At 50.8% G+C, this 16318-nt stretch overlaps 1 protein-coding gene across 4 annotated transcripts in view; it reads left to right on the forward strand.

Moving 5' to 3' along the window:
• The window catches only part of FAM222A (family with sequence similarity 222 member A), a 112566-nt gene that overhangs the window by 41595 nt on the left and 54653 nt on the right, over positions 1-16318 (forward strand). The window contains exon 1 of one of the 4 annotated variants that reach the window (XM_075898838.1): positions 9282-9849. The exons of the other annotated variants lie outside the window; for them this stretch is intronic. The gene's annotated coding sequence lies outside the window, so the exon portion shown is untranslated. Of the gene's footprint in view, positions 1-9281; positions 9850-16318 lie in introns of those variants that run through there. 4 annotated transcript variants of the gene reach the window in all.

Consider the following 16318-nt stretch of genomic DNA (forward strand, 5'->3'; position numbering starts at 1 on the left):
TTGCCCCTTCGGGCTGATTGCAGGAGTGCTTGTCAGTGCTGCATGAAACGGGGTGGAACTGATTGACCCATGGCAAATGGCAGGAGGCCCTGCCCAAGCCAGGGCACCTGATGGGAATGGCCTCAGGCTGGGGCCAATTTCCAGGTTATACGTGAAGCCACAGCAGGAGCAGGGTGTGCTCTGCAGGAAGGCTGGCCAAGGCATTGCTCTGGGAGCCTGGGGACCAGGCTGTGATCCCAGGCGCTGCTGCCCAGGCTTTGCATGACCTTCCTGGAATCTGTCGGCCACTCCCTTCCCCAGCGGTATGGAGGGTGGTGGCTTGGCTCAGCTGGGGGAGAGGAGAGCTGCTGTCTGTGAGGGGCCCGCCTCTGAGATTGCAGGTGCCCAAGCGGGGAAGGGAGTGAGGAGGTGAAAGGCATGGTGATGCTGTGGGAGAATAATTGCTCAGCCTCCCCAAGAAGGGGGAGATGCCCCATCCGTTGGGGCGCTGGCCGAGAACAAAGGGCTGTGCTCGATCTGCCTTTCCAGGCCCCTCTTATCCTCCTGGGCAGCAGCTAAGCTGGGGGCTGGGGAATGTGGCAGAGGCCAGTGTGTTGGTCTGCACGGCCGTAGGACGAGGGAAGGCCAATGCAGCTTTGAGAGGCATGCAGCCATCGGCAGGTGGGGAGTTCCCTTAGCTGATTTGCTTCCCCGTTAGAAGCTGCCAAGTCGTAGCAGGAGACACCAGCGTGGCTGCTTTGAGCGAAACTGAGCTGGCAAAGGAGGTGCAGGGCAGCAGCTGGACCTGCCTGAGGAGGGGAGCTACCCTGTGTGCCTGCTCTTTGTGCAAAGGGAGCCGCAGGTGTTTCTGGGCTGGGGCTGGGTTAAAGGGGAACCGGACGAAGACACTTATGGACAGAGGGGGCTGGTGGAATCTTTAGCACTTGGGGATGAGCATCTTGTGCTGGGAACCTCAGACATTACTAAATGCGCCCATTAATACTGGGCGACACTTCACATAGCTGTCCAAAAATTGTCTGCCCAGAGCTGCGTGACACAGGGTGGCTGGGGCAAACTTGCGATCTGAATTAATTGGTGGCTTTATTTAGTCTGACAGGTGCCTCCTTCACCTTTCCAGACCCTGCCACCACTCCTGCTCTGTACAGCCAGGCTGCAGGGTGGGGGAGGAAGCGGACATGTGGCCGGCTGAGAGTGGGATGGCAGGTGGGAAGCACACAATGGAGTTCAGATGCTGCAGCCCCCGACTGAAGGGATTTAAGGAGGAGACTTTGCATGTTTCCCAGGGAGACGCTACTGCTGTGTCCTCACTTGCAGAGTGCCTTAAGCTTTGTAAGGATGCCTGTGGGCAGGGCTAAGAGCTGCCCCTGCGGAGGTTGCTCTCCAGCCATTGTGAGAGCGACAGTCAGGCAGCACTGTTCAAGCACTTGCCGGTCACCTGGCATGGGGGGCAGGGAGAATACTGCTGGCTTGCAGCCAGTGACAGAAGTTGCAGCGAGCTGCTTCCTGCCGGTCCCAAGGAAGGTCAGCAAGTGGCCTCTCATCCCCATGTTCTGCAGCAGGGTTGGGCAGTCAGTATTATCAGCACATGGAGAGCAGGGGTGCAATGCAAATGTCCCGGCTTTGTCAGCAGCCTTTCCAGGAACCCTTCCCCCCTCTCACATCCCCTGCCCCCGGAGCTGCTCCCACCTGTACTGGTGGCTCCCTGCAGCGTGATGGGACTCTGGACACAGAAGCCTAGCAGCGACTGTGCTGCCACTCAGATGAGGTGCAAAACTCAGGTCCTGTCCTACTCAGCTCTTCACGTGCAGGTGCCTGTTTTGCCAGATATTAGTCCTGGGGGCCTGCCCAAATCTCCATTGTTACGTTTTTGCCTCTCTCGACTCCTGCCTGGCAATTTCACTTGGAGACAGGATTCTTCCTCCCTTCCTAATTTCAGCAACGTGCAGTGCTGCTGTGAAACTGCCGCTGTGTTCCACCTCAGAGGTGGCTGCATGTCCCTGGAGGTGAAATTATTTCTGCTTATCCCATGTATTTTGGGATGCACAGGCCACGATAAATGGAAAGCGTCTCCAGTACTTAAAAACACTGGGGCTGCTTCATTTGTCCTCTTTTAAAGTCTAGTGGTTGCTGGCTGTGTTCTTGGAACCTGGTTGTGACTTACCAATTGCTTCCCACAGGTTGATACAACCCTGAGGTGGGCTCATCACCTTCAGGCAGGCCCCTTGATCTGTTCTCCTGAAGTGACAGCGTCCAACTAGGAAACACTGCTCTTCTCTGACCCTCCTCACCACAGCATCCAAGCGCTTTCAAGTTGTGCATGGAATGAGACGACTAGCACCTGTTTCATGTGGTCCCTTCTTTGCCCTTCCCTCGCCCCCAGGAGAAGTTGTGTGGCAGCCACTGTGTGATTCCCTGGGATGTGCCTTGGGCTCAGTGTCTGTATTGGCCAGGTCGGGCGAAGAAGGGACCCTCGCACTTGAAGTGGTGGGTTGGGAGGCTTGTGCTGAAGCTTGGATCTGGGACCGCTGGGTTCACAGCCTCGGGTAGGCTCCGCGAAAGCTCTGGCTCCTGCCCGCATTAGCTGGACACTTGCAGTGGGGAGCAGTGTTCAGCTGGAGGAGCCAAGTTTTCCCACTGGCTCTTGCCCTGAAGCTTTAGGTAGCTCCTGTGTGTCCTGGGCCCAAGCTGTGAAATGCCTCAGAGATCCCAGGGAATCCTCCAGCTTGCCATTGTATTCTGCAGGGTCTCACTTTGTTACAGGGCACATCAAAGGCAGCTAGAGAGGGTACATGGCTTTTTCCCTTTATTTTTGTCCCATTTCTTCTGTGCACCAGGCAGCATCTCTTGCTATTTCCCCTGCATTGCATTGGGCCTGCACCCCACAGCCCTGCCGCATCAACAGCCCGACGCAGAGACGTGGCCTTTGCCCACAAGGGCTCTCCAAGGACAGCTGGGCTTGGGTGGCTGTGGCAAAAATGCAAGCACTAGGTGCGGGGGGAGAAAGGGAGCCAACCCCCGGCCCTACTAGCTCTCTGGGGTGACTTGTGGGGATGGGATCAGGAGAGAATTGCAATCTGCTTCCTCAGGTGATGCCAGGTCAGCAGCCGTGTGGGGATTAGCGCAGTGGGAAAAAGATGCCCTTTCTGGTGGAGTGGGGGAGGTGATATGCATTTGCTTAATCAGCCAGATGGTGGCTACCAGTGCGGCAGTGCTGGAGGGTTAGTGGAGACACAGCTAGGGGTGTGGGAGGTGGGGTTGCTGTTAGGGTTAGCTGTCAGCATGGGCAAGGAGGGCATGCATGCACACGCACGCACAACTTAGTGCTGGGGGTCTTGCCCACTGCCCTGGGACAGCTCTCATTTCTGGCTCCCCTGCATACCAGGTCAGCCTGGCCCAATGGTCAGATCCTTTCTTGGGGGACTCTTTGGTGCTGCAAGACACTTCGCAAGAAGTGCTCGGGCTTAGTGGGATGTTCACAGCCGTGAGCAGGGACCTATTGCTCTGAAGCCTGCTTAGATCAATCAAACGCCTGGCTTTTACTAAACTCGAGAAGGGGGTTGTGCGGCGTGTGTGCGTGCGAGTGATGTGAAACCTTGCTCCTAGCGGGGCTGTGTAATGAACCCCCAGTCCCGGTGGAGATACGCGAGCTAGTGAGCAGTCAAGTGCATTCAGTCTCTGAATAAGAAGCACTTCATTCTCTTTTCAAACTGTATAATTTCTGCCTGATTGTAATGGCATATTTTAAAATTACCAGAAATCAAAGCCAGAAAATGGATACTGCTGCTTTTACTGGGAGCTGCATTAACAAGGGATACGTAATGTATGAAATAAAAACACTCCCTTTTTTTTTTAAAGACAGTAATAGGAGAAAATTGGTTTTGAAACTGAATAAAAGTCCCTTTCAGAGGAAATCATTTCTTTCAGGGTACCTTTGCTGAAAGGAAAATAGTGAATAATGAAAGGTGGTTACATGATTGTCTTTCATTTAAAGAGAGGCTAGGACAGATGGGATCTCAGCAAAATACAAGATTGGAATAATTGCATGGTAACAAGGCGCTTGTTGTGAAATTAGTATCTTAAGAAAGTTGTGAAAAGGCTTTTACTCATGAATACTTCATTATTAGGAGAAAACAGCCCAATTTGGGTTCTCCAGACACCTGTGCAGCGTGAAATAACTTTTTCCCTGCCCCTTCCCCCAACCTGTCTTGGAAAAGAGTATCCTATTCTCTGAACTTTCCAGCCCAAACAGTTTCGGGGGAAGGTTGCCATTGAACTTGGCTCTAGAGTCTGGGAGGGCTGTTCTCACAAGCAGATGATCTGTGCCGGCTCTGAAACACTGTCTGACTTTACCCATCCTGCTGGGATTTCTGCAGCGCTTGCGGGAATGGCACCAGGGTGAGTCCTGAGATTGTGCTTGTCTCTTGTGCTAGTGCAGAGCACTGGATTATGCATAAACAGCAACCGAGGGATGTCTCTGCTGGTGAACTCACCATCCATCATTGCTGGAAGGTCCCTCCCTGGGGGTCGCTTTTTACTGTATGGCAAGATCTCATTGACTGCCCTCTCCTGATGTCTCGCTCACAAGGGCAGTGGGTACAAGGTGGGCCCCGGGCTGACACACTCCCCCCCCCCCCCCCAGGGATACATGGGGAGCATCTGCATCCCAGCTGGCACAGGAACGGCAGCCCTCTCCTCCCCCCTGCCCCCCCAAGGCAGCATTACCTAGCGCTGACCAGATTGTCCTGCAGCTGGTTATGGTGCCATGCTAGGAGGGCTTCCCAAGCCTGCATTCACAAGAGCAGGGAAGAGGAGGTCTGTGGGATGCTGGAGGGCCACTCAACAAATGGAAGCACCCTATGATCCTAGTCCTGGCTGTAACAACCAGACAGCTCTGCGCAAGGCGGGAGCAGGGCTCAGGCAAGGGGTTCGGGTCAGCCCCAGGGTGGGTGGATGGCTCAGGCCAGTCTCACACAGCGTCTCGTTTTCTCTTTGGCCTGCTGAGTTTGTGCACTTGGCTCCAGGACACCTCTGGCACTTCCCCAAGGCACCAGCGTGGCTGTGAGGAGCTGTACAGGGTCCCGTCTCAGACACCCTTGCTCTGCCTAGTGAAGGATGGGCCGAGGAGGTACAGCAGTGCTGTCCTCTGGCACACCTGGGACCCCTTGGCGGAAGTGCCAAGTGTCCTGTCCCAGCCCACGGGACTAGCCAACCTTCTCCTGGTCCGTCTGACTCCTTCCTTGCCTGGACCAGCTGGCATTAGTGACACAACAGGTAACAGGTGGCAGTTTCCCTTCTCTGCATCACTGCCTGCCTCCGGAGTGGGGTGGGTGCTGAAGGACAAATCTTCAGGCTGCAGGTGTGTTGCCAAGAACCAGTTCCCACTTTATCATTGGCCACGTTTGCATCGGCCCTCTGCCTGGGGGGCCGGGAGTTGCACTGAGGCTGCTCTGCAGCGGGGGAGACCTCGCTCCTGGGTGGGGCGGAGGAGGCGGGGAACAAGCAATCCACATGTGTCTACGACCATTTGTCAGCGCAGAGATGAAAGGGGGCGATTTCCAAGAGTGTCTGTCCGTTGTGCTCAGGAGAGAGATTTCTGTAATTGCTCCGACAGAACCATTAGCCGGGGCGCGGCAGTCAGAGCAGATGGAGTGGATCTTCTGGCTTCAGCAGCTGCTCTGGGCTAAGTATCTCCGTGGGAGGAAGGAAATCCTGCTGCAGCAGGAACAGCATGGCCTGCAGTGATCTGCCAGCCTGGTCCCAGCCAAGGAGGGCCTGCCCTTTGGATCCCTGCTGGACAGGTGCTTCCCTAGACAGACTGGCAGGGTTAGCTCAGCGGTGACCTGGGAGACAGTGGTGTACAAGAGTCATTTCTTGGGTCAGCAGGCTCCATGTTGAATCTCTGCATGGCTCGTGGGTAACCCCGTGAGCAGACACCCCAGGAATAAAACAGGCAGGTTGGAAAAGCCCCGGGGGCTTAGTTATTACTTTGTTACTCATTACTGCAGAGCTAATTCAGTGAGTGTCCCTGTGCAGTGCCTTCCCTGAGAGGTCTCAGCCCCTCTAGGGGTTGATTCTCTCTGGGTCATTCATTCCTGGCTGCCTCCATTGATGCTCTCAGACCCAGGGCCAGCTGTGGGGATGGTCCAGGGCATGTCCATAGCTGTCTGCTGGAAATGGACTGTGTGGCTCATTGTTTGTCAGCCTCTGAGCTACGTCAGAGGGTGATCCATTTCTGGCACTGCCAGTCTAGGCTGCACAAGAGCAATGACCCACCATTTCAAGGCTGCAGTCCCTGGGCCTTGCTCTGGACCCTTGACAGCATCATAGAATCCAAGCACTGGAAGGGACCTCAATAGGTCATTAAGTCATGACCCCTGCCCTGGCAGCAGGGCCAAACATCGTCTAGATCAGTGTTTCTTAAACTTTTTGAGACCATGGAACACCAAACAATATTTTTTTTTTATGCGGAACACCTATGAAAATTTTCTTCAAAAAAAATTGTCAGACAAAAAAAGACAAAAACAAAGAAGAGGTTGTGGCACACCTGCGAGTTGTTCACAGAACACCAGTGTTCCACAGAACATAGTTTAAGAAACACTGATCTAGACCATCCATGACAGATGTCCATCTAATCTGCTCTTAAATATCTCCTGAGATGGAGATTCCACAACCTCCCTAGGCAATTTATTCCAGTGTTTAACCACCCTGACAGTTAGGAAGTTTTCCTAATCTCCAACCTAAACTTCCCTTGCTACAATTTAAGCCCATTGCTTCTTGTTCTATCCTCAGAGGTTAAGGAGACCAATGTTTTTCCCTCCTCCTTATTAACACCCTTTTAAGTACTGGAAAGCTGTTATGTCCCTTCTCAGCCTTCTCTTTCCCAGACTCAACAAATCCAGTTCTTTCAATCTTGTCTCACAGGACATGTTTTCTAGACTTTTCATTTTTGTTGCTATTCACTGGACTTTTTCCAGTGTATCCACATCTTTCCTGAAACGTGACACCCAGAACTGAACATGATACTGCTGTTGAGACCTAATCAGTGTGGAGTAGAGCAGAAGAATTATTTCTTGTGTCTTGCTTATAACACTTCTGCTAATACATCCTAGAATGATGTTTGCTTTTTTGCAACAGTGTTAAACTAAATATGAGTCAGTTTGTGGTCCACTATGACCCCTAGATATCTTTTCACAGTACTCCTTCCTAAGTAGTGATTGTCCATTGTATATATGTGAAACTGATTGTTCCTTCCCACGTGTGGAGTATTTTGCATTTGTCGTTATTGAATTGTATCCTTTTTACCTCCAGCCGTTTTTGTATTTTATCCAGATCATTTGACTTATCCTCCAAAGCCCTTGCACCCTCTCCCAGCTTGGTATCATCTGCGAACTTTATAAGCATACTCTCTATGCCAATATCTAAATCAATGATGAAGGATAATCTAGCATGGCCCAATATCTAAACAAATACTTTGTTTCAGTCTTTAATGAAGCTAATGAAGAGGTTAGGGATAATGGCAACAGAACAAATGGGAATAAGGATATGGAGGTAGATATTACCATATCCGAGGTAAAAGCCAAACTCGAACAGCTTAATGGGAGTAAATCAGGGGGTCCAGATAATCTTCATCCAAGAATATTAAAGGAACTGGCCCACGAAATTGCAAGTCCATTAGCAAAAATTTTTAATGAATCTGTAAATTCACAGGGTTGTACCATTTGACTGGAGACTTGCTAATATAGTTCCTATTTTTAAGAAAGGGGAAAAAAAGTGACCCAGGTAACTACAGGCCTGTTAGTTTGACATCTGTAGTATGCAAGGTCTTGGAAAAAATGTTGAAGGAGAAAGTAGTTAGGGACATTGAGGTTAATGGCAATTAGGACAAATTACAACATGGTTTTACAAAAGGTAGATCATGCCAAACCAACCTGATCTCCTTCTTTAAGAAAGTAACAGATTTTTTAGATAAAGGAAATACAGTGGATCTAATCTACCTCGATTTCAGTAAGGCATTTTATACAGTACCACATGGGGAATTATTGGTTAAATTGGAAAAGATGGGGATCAATATGAAAATTGAGAGGTGGATAAGCAACTGGTTAAAGGGGAGACTACAGCGGGTCATACTGAAAGGTGAACTGTCAGGTTGGAGGGAGGTTACTAGCAGAGTTCTTCAAGGATCAGTTTTGGGACCAATCTTATTTAATCTTTTTATTTTTGACCTCAGCACCGAAAGTGGGAGTGTGCTAATAAAGTTTGCGGATGACACAAAGTTGGGAGGTATTGCCAATTCAGTAAAGGTTTGGGATATACAGGAAAATCTGGAAGATCTTGTAAATTGGAGTGATAGTAATAGGATGAAATTTAATAGTGAGAAGTGTAAGGTTATGCACCTAGGGATTAATATCAAGAATTTTAGTTATAAGCTGGGGACACATCAGTTGGAAGTGACGGAAGAGGAGAAGGACCTCAGAGTCCTGGTTGATCAAAGGATGACTATAAGCCACCAATGTGACATGGCCATGAAAAAGGCTAATATGGTTTGGGGATGCATTAGGCGAGGTATTTACTGTAGACATAAGGAGGTGTTAGTGCCGTTATACAAAGCATTGGTGAGACCCCATTTGGAATACTGTATGCAGTTCTGGTCTCCCATGTTTAAGAAGGATGAATTCAAACTGGAACAGGTACAAAGAAGGGCCACTAGGATGAGCCGAGGAATGGAAAACCTGTCTTATGAAAGGAGACTCAAGGAGCTTGGCTTGTTTACCTTAACCAAAAGAAGGCTTAGGGGAGACATGATTGCTCTCTTTAAATATATTAGAGGGATAAATACCAGGGAGGAAGAGGAATTATTTAAGCTCTATACCAATGTGGACCCCAGAACAAATGGATATAAGCTGGCTACCGGGAAGTTTAGACTCGAAATTAGATGAAGGTTTCTAACCATTAGAGGAATGAAGTTCTGGAACTGCCTTCCAAGCGAAGTAGTGGGGGCAAAAGACCTATCTGGCTTCAAGATTAAGCTAGATGGGTTTATGAAGGGAATGGTTTGATAAGATAACATGATCTTGGTAACTAATTGACCTTTCACTATCAGTGTTAAATAGGCCAATGGTGGGATGATAGGAGTTACTATAGAGAACTTTTACTGGGTGTCTGGCTGGTGAGTCTTGCCCACATGCTCAGGGTTTAGTTGATCACCATATTTGGGGTCGGGAACGAATTTTCCTCCAGGGTAGATTGGCAGAGGCCCTGGAGGTTTTTTGCCTTCCTCTGTAGCATGGGGCACGGATCACTTGCTGGAGGATTCTCTGCATCATGGGGTCTTTAAACCATCATTTAATTAGAAGGTCATGCTAGACTGAATCGAAAGTTTTACTAAAGTCTAGGTAAACCACATCTACCACTTACCCCTTATCCACAAGACTCATAACCTTTCACACAAGCAGGGGCACCATTATTAGCACATCCAACCTGCAGGCCAGTCGTGTCTGGTGTGATGTGCATGCAACCAGGTCACAGTACCAAAGTCATGGCCTGAGGAGAAGTATCATGAAAAGACACTGACCTGCTGGCTTAAAATGTTCTGTGATGTGGCAGGGCACAGGGCCATGCCTGTGAAATTGTGTAGTTATACAAACCACATGTATAGACAAGAGTGGCTAGCAGGGTGTGTGCAATACAAATAGCATGCATGTGGCATGTATGTAACTCACATGTGTTGTGTCCATTCCTCATGCTGCAGCAGAATCTCTAGAGCAACTGATGGAAAAAATGGGAACAAATGCTAAGAAAATGAGAGTAACCTGCTAATCTGCCCTAATTTGCTCCTGCATGTTCTGTCAGGTAGAGGAGATCCTTACCTGATGTTTTTCCCTTTGCTCCCCGGCCGTTCAGTGGTTCAAGTTGTGTGTGGAGTACTTCACTGAGCATCGCTTTGTTTCTGCTTCTTTCCTGGCTGCTGAATGCAGTGTTGGATCCAGGCTGCATAGAGGAATCAGCTCTTTGCCTGCTATGTCCTGATTTGGGGGGACAGCAGAGAAATCTGATATCCCTGCATCTGTATGAGCATTGTCCTCTCTGTCAGGTCCTGGCAACTGAGCTTTCTTTAAAAAAAGCCATTTTTGCAGCAAAGAAATCCTAGTACGTCTGCCACACTATTTCTCGCACGCCCACTGTCAGCAGAAATGGTCAGGGCAGTGTGTGTGTGTGTGTGTGTGTGTGTGTGTTACACCCAAGTCTTCAACTGCTGAGACGCAAAGTCTCGTTGCAGTGGGCAGCCTAGAAGGCTGGAGGGTGCCCCGAATAATAGTTTAATGTCTGTGACTTTACTGCTAGGACCGGGGTCCCGTCGCACAGGGCAGCCAACAGGCTCTCAGATGTCCCGGTGTGTGTGTGTGCTATACACTTGAGACTTCAACTGCTGAGACCGGGGTCCCTTGCAGTGGGCAACCTGGAGGAGGTTGACGGGCGCCCCAATAAGTTTATAGGGAGAGCTTAGAACACCTCAGATTTTAGCTGCTAGAATACAAGATTCCTTCGCAGCGGGCAGCCTTAGGGAAAGACTGAGAAGTGCCCCAATGGATCTGCCACCGGGGAGTGACACAATCCAAAACGCCCAAGCTCTCCCTATACCTGTCCCTTTGACCGGCTGAAGTTCTTTTGTTTGTGTTCGGTTCGGGTACAGCAGCACGGGTTCAAGTCAGAAGCTTGACACTCACTGGCTTATTATAGGAGAAAGAAAGAGAAAATAAAAGAAAAGAAACTTGGTTCAATATATATATATTTTATAAGTAAATGAGGGCATCCCACTTATTCCCAAAGTTTATAGCTAAATCACCTTACCAAAGGCAGTTTACAATAGAAATGAAGCAGTTTGCCTTAAGAAACTATAATAAAGTAACTAAACTTATAACAGAGAGACAATTAAAGTGTACACATAAAGAAAACACATTGCAGGTACAATTCTCACCCCTGCGTTCCAGACTTGGCGTGGCCAGCGTCTTTTTCTCAATCCCTCGGGAAGAAGTAGGGCGAGGTTGGGCGTCCCACGGACCTCGGGAGACAATCAATACCTGCCAGCAGGTGTAGGTGATTGGAGCTCAAATGGGGTGGGCAACTAAACCCTCTTTCTACCCCTTGGGTCACATGGGCTTCTTCCTGGTCTCAGGTGGCTAATTAGGAAAAATAGCTTTGAATGCCAAGTTTCCCACGAAGGGTGCAAAGCATAATTCACACCTGGGAAGATACAGACAGTGGGCACCTCTGGTATGTGATGGGCGAAGATTCCTCTCCTGAGACAGTGCAGGCATGTCAATTACTGATACTAGCCATCACGGCGACGGGAGGCCTCCCAGTCATCAGCTAGCCCATTTACTGTCTGGTTTCTGTTTATGGTAGAGTCAGGGACAGGCACCACACCTGTGTTCCCAGGGCATCAAAGGCTGACTGCCTTTCTCTTGCTCTCTGGGGGGGGGGGGGGAACAAGATGGGGTTCATGGAAAAACAAGATGGGGTTTGTGTCTGGCTACACCCACCTAAGCACGTGAATTTCACACAGCTCCTCTGCACGTCTGCCTTCATGTAGGTCTCATAAACAGCTCCTGCACACACACCCCTTCCATGCGTATCGTGTATATGATAACTTCTCAAAAATGCCCTTCTGATTTTGGATGGCTCCATTTTTGTGTGGCTCATTTCAGAAACATGAGCCATGATTTTCCACAAGTGTGGGGGAGGGGTAACAGGATCAGCACTCCATTCCATGCATGTCCCTGGCTGACTGAATACATGGGCCTGCACTCTGTTTGGTACCAAAAGCCTCTTCAGCATCTCAGCCCTAGGGCAGAGTCACTCTTAATGATTCTCAACCCCTTCCAAGGTACACCTCTAACAACCCAGTGTCCTCTGTAGAGTGTCTTTCTGACTCTGTTGCCCCACTCCAGATGAGAGTGGTGCCTCCAGGACTTCCTCTCCTGAGACCTCTCCTTTGCCTGTACCACAGGACTTTATCTTCTAGTCCACAGTTTCTCAGCATCTCTCCACTGTGAGCTGTCCATTGTGCTTCCGCTCTACCCCTTGGCTTCTCTCCTTCATGGCTCTACTGCAACTGATCTGTTGCTGTGCTTTGCAGTTCCTTTTGTAGGCCTCTCTGGTCCCTCATTGGCCAGTTTCCACCACTCTATCCTCCTGGAGGACTTCTCTGTGACCTTTTCTGGGCTCAGGGCATGGTCCACCCCATTACAGGAGGCCTGGATTTTGGAACCTGGCCCATTCTCTGTGGCTAGAATTGCAGGGCACCAATGCCCCAGGTGTTTAGAAATGGCAAATCATGGCAACTCAGTAGGCCCTGGGCAATGGAGCAGATTTGCCTTAATGGCACAGGTGGATTTGTGGCACCTCCATCTGTGTGTCCCATATACAAGCTGTGCCTGGGAGCAGAGTAGGCCTGTGCTCTGTGCTTGTCCAGCTGGTCGGTCTCCCCAAGCAGTGCTCAGGTCTGAGCACTGAATAGGCAGGAAGTTCTGTGCAAGATTTATGCCTGGAGTCCACTGTGTGCTCCAACCTGTATGTTAAAAGGAGTATGGAGAAACTTGCCATAAAACTAACCCAGGGAAAGCTTTGAGAACATGACACAGAGAACAGTTTGTACTGGCCATTGCGAGAAAAGGGGAGACTAATTTGCCCTCTGGAGTTTTGGTCATTAAATTTGTATTGCACAGCCACTAGGAAAGAGAATTCTACTGGATGGGTGGCCATGATTTTCAGAAGTGATGTAGGCAGAGAGTTAAGTGAAGTGCAGAGCACTGAGCGTATTTGCGGGGGGAGCAGTTGGGAGTCTGTTCTAGATCTTTCTGGAATGTCTGAGCCCTGCGATGGCATGGCAGTAAGTGCATGTTGCAGGAGGCCCGGTCTAGGATTCTTGGGGAACTCGTGTCCTGTCTCAGGCATCCGCCTCTTCCTTGGCTGCCCTCTGTTCTTGGGGCCTGTAAGGGGAGGAGGAGGTAGCTGGAAGTCACTGGCAGTGGTGGTTCTTACGGTTCTTATCCTTTCTAATCAGGGTAATGGAGTGTTGTCCTCCTTCAGATCGTCCTCCTTCAGCTTGGCTCGCTATCCTGCTGCTCTCATCCTGCAGTGGAGGAGTGGCCAAGCTCTGAGGGGCCTTCCCTGCCCCATGTGATTAGTTGCTGCTTTGGAAATGATAAAAAAAGGACTTGTTCTTCTTCCGACCCCAGCCCTGGGGTTCCCCCGGCTCTAGAGCTGCCCAAAGCCAGTTACAGGCCATTTTGAGTGTCTGTTGGCAAACGTTTGCTGCGGTGTGGAGAAGGGATGTGAAATCCTCTTTAAAATGTTCACCAGTTAAACGACATGTTTAACTGGCTAACCGGCCCACTGCATCGCGCTGTGGGCGGGGCGGCCTGGCTGGAGCAGCCCTCCGCCCGCAGTGTGGTGTGGTGTGCCTGGCAAGGCTGGGGCTCTGACACACGCGGCAGGGTGGGCCCAGCTGGCAAGCCACACGTTGGGTGGGGGGTGCTACTCCAGCCAGCCCAGGCTGTGGTTTAACTAGTTAACCCTTTGCATTCCTAATGCTGGGTTGCGAGTGCCCCCAAGGTGGGGAAGGGGGCAGTGTGCGCCAGGCTTAGCTCCAGTGCCTCTTGCAGCCTGCCAGCTTGGTCAGCCTAGACAGTGAGACTGGGCATCTGCTTCCCACCCAGTGATCCCAGGAGATCCCTTGGGGACATGGGTTCTGAGCCTGCAGAGAGGGTCACTGCCAGCAGCCCTAGCAGTAAACACCATTGCTCAGCGCCCCAGGCCTGGGCCATGGAAACATTCCCCAGCCTGGGAGATCTGTGCCCAAGGGAAGGGAATTCTCAAGCTGCCTTATTGAGAGACAGTGACCATTGGAGGCATCTCCTAGACTGTAGTCCCAGCACAGACTCGCTGTGTCCACTTCTCCCTCTCTGCACCCCACTTCCTCATCTGTAAATTGTATTGTGTTGCACCCCATTGCACTCACCTTCCCCACAGAGCACTGGGGGTCAACTACTGCTTGTGCAGCACTGGGATTTGCATGAGTGGAAGGCACCAGAGACAAGAGGAGGTGTGTGGGGGGGAAGGGGTTAATAATTGTACTTTATTACATGCTACCTTTTTAAGCATATCCAGGTATAGATTGTATATGTCTGTGCAGCATTGTCTGCTTGGATGCTCTGTGAATGAGGCTCTGGAGCAGTGAGTGGGCTGACCAGTTAGTGCTCTGTGCTGATGTGCAGGGAGAGCCGGTTTGGGTCCTGGTTCTGGATCCTTGCTCTGTGTAAACAAGAAATATCCAGATTGAAATGCCATGGATGGGATCCTTACTTGGAAGGGTCAGAGTGCAACAAAAATGCCTCTGTCCTGAGAGATATTGTATGTGCTGGAGGGGGAAGGTGATTTGTACACATACCACTCGCCCCTGTTGGAGGGGGAAGTAGGGATTTGCTTTGGGGGTATCTGTAATATGCAAAATTGCCCAATGCATGGAAAGCAAGTGGAATCCACTTCCTTATAGCCCCGCCAACTCCTGCCCCCAGGGAGTGTTCCTGAGGTCTATGTTTTGAACAGGAATGCCAAAACCTACCCTGCTCTGCCTGGAGCAGCTGAGCTAGGGTCAGACTTTCTTTGCTGTGACAAAGCATGGGACCATGCAACACATCAGCTGTGACACCTGCCCTCAGTAAATTCCACCCCTAGAGAGTAATGGATCAGAACTTCTGGCTCGGCAGGATGGATGCTGCAGCCTGGTTTTCTTATGTGTCGAGTCTATCTCTGCTTACCCTGTCTGGGAAGGAAAGATCAGTCCAGGAGCCACTCCAGGCAGCGAGAGTACACCAGGAGGAATGAGTTATAATGAAGGACACACGATTAGCTCCAAATGCATAACACTTGTCAGCAATGACTTTGGTTTGATCCCTCTGATGCCAGTCAGCTGGATTTCAAGGGCAGCCTTAGCTCTGGTGGCAGACACTGGGACTTGAGTGTTTGGTTTGTTTTAAGATGGGCTTTCCCATCCTCTTGAAGCGGGGAGAGGAGGGGTTTGATCTATGCTGGGATCTTCATGGCCAGCTTGCAGGGGAGGTAATCCAGTGCTTTATAACGTACTGCAAGGCAATGGTGTCCATCGTTCCAGCGAACAACAAAGCAGCCCGTCTCCTGTTGCCTGACAGTGGCATCAGCATGTTGCAGGAGTGGCCGGGGGCTGGTCCGGGTATGCAGGCTGCCTCCTCAGAGGCAGAATAGAACTGAACCCCTCTTCTCTTTGGTATCCCTCTTTAAGGCCTACTTTTGCCAAGCCACCTGCAAGGAACTGGCTGACGGATAATGGTTAGATGGAGGAGCAGTCTCGCTGATGTATATTTAAGGAGCTTTGTACGAATCATTCCCCTCTTTTCACCCTTAGTAATCCAGGAGAGCTAGACCTTTTGGGCAGGGGTGTTCTCTGCCTTTCTGGGTTGGACAGTGCCATGCTAACACACACGGAGCAGAGATGGGCAAACAGGAATGGTGGGTTGGCTACATGAGTGGCCCTCCTTCACCTCAGTGGGCTGCAGCAGCCTACAGCTCACTGGGGTTCCACCTGCAGCCCCCTGTTTGCCTCCCACCCCTATGCACTCCTCACACACCAGTGCACCGCACTTACCCGCTCTCTCCTCCCCCCCCCCCAGCACTTCTGGAGTGTCTGAATCACCTGATCTGTGCTGTGTTCTCCCTCCTTCCTTCCCTTCCTCCCCCCCAGAGCTGGAATGCCATGAACAGCTGATGTGTGGCATTCCAGCTCTAGGAGAGGAATGGTGGAGGAGGAGCGGGGACGGAGTGCAAATCAGGTGATTTGTGGCTCCCCTAAAAGTGCTGGGAGGGAGGGGGAGGAGCAAGAAGTGCTGGGCTCCAGTGTGTGGGGGGTGCATGGGGAAGAGAAGCAGCTGGGGGTCCATGGGGCTGCATTTGGAGCCCCAGTGAGCCACATGCAGCCTACAGGTTGTCCACCATAGAGACAAAGGCTGATAACTTTGTGGCCATGCGTGGTCCTGGCTCCTGGGCATGGCTGTGAGGAAATCAGTTCAGAGAGGTGGATGATTAACGGGCAGGACAGGTTAGAGATGTGAGGAGGCCCTTCACCCCCTCTGTCTCACATCAGTCTGTCTCACTGCAGATTGGGGTGTCCCCTGCTGATAGGGTTCAGTCTGTCATCCCCCCCCTTAAGCCTGGCTTGGAGGAAGCAGCTATCAAACATTCACAGGCTTCTCAGCCATCCCCAGGCCACGGGTGTCCCTGCAAA

The sequence above is a fragment of the Pelodiscus sinensis genome, chromosome 15 (assembly GCF_049634645.1).
Source record: "Pelodiscus sinensis isolate JC-2024 chromosome 15, ASM4963464v1, whole genome shotgun sequence".
Classification (NCBI taxonomy): Eukaryota; Metazoa; Chordata; order Testudines; family Trionychidae; genus Pelodiscus; species Pelodiscus sinensis.